General features: G+C 42.9%; 1 non-coding gene across 1 annotated transcript; it reads right to left on the reverse strand.

The window, feature by feature from the left end:
* Positions 1-1,711: 1,711 nt before the first annotated feature.
* LOC115937851 (small nucleolar RNA SNORD67) lies at positions 1,712-1,814 on the reverse strand. The gene has a single exon (XR_004073072.1). It is a non-coding gene; the product is annotated as a small nucleolar RNA SNORD67 (small nucleolar RNA).
* Between the last annotated feature and the right edge of the window lie 2,221 nt (positions 1,815-4,035).

Raw genomic sequence — 4,035 nt, forward strand, 5'->3', positions numbered from 1 at the left:
TTAAAAGACATTTTACTACTTTAAATGTTTTATCAACAACTCACATTTGGCCAGTTTCTTTTACTCATTATTTATAGAAGAAGTAGAGGATTATTTGTGTGTTCTTTTTTATATATATTATCTTTTGAATTTTTCTGTTTACACTTCATTCATTCTTCACTCGGTCTCATTAAGTGACTTCATTCCTTCACTTGCAAACATATGATTATTGTGGAATGTGTGTTTGTTTAGATGGTCTTTATTTGGATTTGTCTAATGTTTCAGACACAACCGTTCACCTCATTCCAAGTTCCTAGAGATGAAGCACCAATGTCTTTTCTGATGATTCATATGTGATTAAAAATGCAAACAGCTGTTTACAAATATGTGTTAATATTAGTGAGGTGATTTCCTTCTCGTTACTCTTCTTTATTTATATTTTTTCTTGCAATATTTGCTCATGTGTTATCCAGAAGCATCATAGAAGTACTTCAAGATTGTTTACAAATTCTGTTAAGGTTTTTATTTGAACTGAATTTAGCATATAAATTAATTTGGGGGAATTGATATATTGATATTGAATCTTACCAAAAAGCCCAGTAGAAAATAAATGCCCATTCATTTAAATCTCTTTTTTTGGGTAATATTTTTCTAGTTTGCTTTTGTTTTCTTTCTTTCTTTCTTTCTTTTTTTAAGATTTTACTTATTTGAGTGAGAGGGAGTGAGAGAGCATGAGATGGGGGGAGGGTCTGAGGGAGAAGCAGACTCCCCACTGAGCAGGGAGCCTAATGCAGGGCTTGATCCCAGACATGACCTGAGCTGAAGGCAGCCGCTTAATAGACTGAGCCACCCAGGAACCCCTGCTTTTGTTTTTCATAAGAATTCTATGCTTTTTAGTTTTTGTTAACGGCTAACATTTCCTTGGGGGCACTGATAGGATAATCCTGTTGCCTCCAAGTACATTTTTGTCTTTTCCAATATTTATACCCTTCATTTTCTCTTTCTGGCTCACTTCCTCCACCCTTCTTTTCCTCTTCCACTTCCTCTCTCCCTCCCTTCCCTCTCTCCTTCCTTCTTTTTTGGTTTGTTTCGTAGCATTAGCTTGAATTCCAGGAAAAAATAGATAAATAGAGATGGTGATGCAGGCCATGTCATTCCTGAATTTAACTTTAATATAAATGCTCCATTAAATATAAGACCCGCAGTTGGTTGGAAATAAAAATTCTTGATCATGTTGTTAATTTATCTTTCCAGTTCAGTAAAATTTTTTTCAACATTGCTCTGGATAGTGAAACTTTTTCTTTTTTGATTTACTAATACAAAGATAGTAGTTTTTCCTCCCATTAATCTACCTTTTCCTTCATCAATCACTTTGAAAGATATTTTCAAATTTGTTGAACATTTTATTCTACTTAAGACTTTTGAATTGACAGCGATCAATGAATTTATTAATTGTTTTTTCCTTATTTCTTTAGATGGTTGTGCTTTCTTTCTACCTTTTTAAGCATTATGGGTAACTTTAATTCATACTGATTAATAATAGAAACATTTAAGCATTGTTTCAAGCTTGACTTCGTACCTATGAATTTTCATACATAATATATTTTGATTTTATTCTAAATCAGTGTTTCTCAAAATTTTAAAGCAATATCTCTTTAACAAATATAAAAACCTTATGCTTACAAATTTTATTTGAATTCCAGTATGAATGAAAAATAAGCTCTCCCTCTACTGTGAATTTCTATTTTAAACACTTTGTCAGCAGGGTGGTCCTGAGTGGTGCCTGTATCACCTGATACCGGGGCTCCACCAGTGTGCAACTCATCACTCTCTATTTTAAATACTTTGTAATTTAACTACTAGAGAAATTTTTTTGTTTCCAAGTTGCCTATGGTTAAGCTTTAAAATATTAATGTTTATAGTTATTGCAGTGTGGTGAGAATATGTGAACTATATTGAGTGTTTTATGGCTCACTATAAGATTAAGGAATGTGAATGTTCCATGGATTCTTAAAAGTGGGTGTTTTCGGGGCACCTGGGTGGCTCAGTCATTAAGCATCTGCCTTCGGCTCAGGTCATGATCCCAGGGTCCTGGGATCGAGGCCCGCATTGGGCTCCCTGCTCGGCGGGAAGCCTGCTTCTCCCTCTCCCACTCCCCCTGCTTGTGTTCCCTCTCTCGCTGTGTCTCTCTCTGCCAAATAAATAAATAAAATCTTAAAAAAAAAAAAAGTGGGTGTTTTCAAGTATAGGACACAAAAATGACATATTTACAATTTTTCAAATCAAATTTGCTAATTATATTTTTCACATCTGTACCTTATTCATGTTTTGCCTTAATTTGTCAAAGATTGATAGAGTGGTGTGGTCCCCTACTTCTGATAAGGAAAATCTATGTCCTAAGATGGCCGACCAAGCCAGCGAGAGAGTCCCAGTCTTTGCCCCTGGGCTCTTCCGGATTCTTCTCCCAGCTCTGCTTCCCATGAGCACCAATCCAGGTTCTTCTCCCTGCCTCGCTTCGCGCACATGCCAAAAGTGCCAAGTACACAGAAGCAGAAGTGTATAAATTGCCCCTTTTGTTTGTGCTCGGGGCTCAGACCTTTAGAGATCACTCTCCTCTGAGCCCGCCAGCGTTAAATAAACCTCCGATCCTCCAAGATCTCTGGGTACCGCTTGGTTTCTTCCGTTGGGCGATCCAGTCCAGGTTCTGTAACACTTGGTTCCCTGACCAGGAAACCGAACCACGTTGGCCCATTGTTGCCACCGGTTTGGGGGTAACGGTGGGGTGGTGACGGAATGAGGGATCATAACAGAGAAAGCGCACCCTGCCTAATTTTCAGCAGTCTCTCACCCCGGTCGCCTCGGACCGGCCCTGCTCCGCTGTTCCCGCCGGACTTGAGGAGACTTGGCAGGTGAGGACATGGTCCCGACGTTGGATTCCGGTAAGGCCTGGGGCCCCAGGACCCAGACAGGCTCAGCCCCATTGTGGTGGAAGGGGAGCCTGATCACCTCCCAGAGACCTCTTAGAGGTCTCACACGTAGGGATTCCCAGGGAGGGAATGTAATAACTTCTGGAGTGTGAATGTGTGAGTGAATGTGCAGTCCAACCGGGCTTGCTCAAGCGGACTGATTCTGTGACTCCACGGGCAGGCACCCTTAAGGTCCCCAGAAGCCTACGGAGTCTGAGTGGGCCCGTCTGCGATTCAGTGGTGAACAGCAGACAGTCTATGGCAGCATCAGAATAGTTTCCAATAGTAAGTCACAACACTGAGACCGCAACGGCTAAGCCTCACCTAAGCTCCTTCAGGACATGGCCAGATGGGCATCTGATTGGTCTCCTCATCTCAGGAGGCACCCCCCCCTTTGTCTGTCTCTGTGCCACCACACATGGGGACATCACCATGGGGTCAGGGCAGAGTAAACCTATGGTTCTAGAGACCATGATCAAAAATTTCAAGAAGGGGTTTTCAGGAGACTATGGAGTCAGGATGAACCCCAGCAAGTTGAGAACCCTATGTGAATTGGAATGGCCCACCTTTGAGGTCTGTCGGGTGGCCTTCAGACAGGACATTGGATGTCCCAGTGATTCGTCGAGTATGGCGAGTCATAACAGGAAAGCCAGGACACCCTGACCAGTTTCTGTACATTGACTCCTGGCTAGGAATTGCTCAGGCTCTTCCCCCCTGGTGCAACTCACTTGCAATAGGCAGGGACAGGCCAGGGTCTTAATTGCCTCATCCAAGCAACCTAAAGAAAATCAGCAAAAGCCCCAGTCTCCACAAATCCTAGCCAGAGATCCCGAGGACAAACCGACCCTGCCCCCACCATAGATACCCCCAAGACTGTCTACACCTGGCCCTTCAGCTCCAGACACTCTGCTGCCATCGGTTTCACCTGCGCCCCCAGGCCCAGAGGATCCACTGGTGCCCCCAGGCCTAAAAAATCCACTTTCTCCAGGACCAGCAGCCAGGCTGTGCCCCAGGCCAGGCACAAACACTCTTCAAATGCCAGTACAAGAGATGCGGGAACCCGAGAGGCACAATGAAGATGGGACGGTCC

Source organism: Leptonychotes weddellii, unplaced genomic scaffold (genome assembly GCF_054177405.1).
Source record: "Leptonychotes weddellii isolate Sample4059 unplaced genomic scaffold, ASM5417740v2 HiC_scaffold_1826, whole genome shotgun sequence".
In the NCBI taxonomy this organism is placed as follows: Eukaryota; Metazoa; Chordata; class Mammalia; order Carnivora; family Phocidae; genus Leptonychotes; species Leptonychotes weddellii.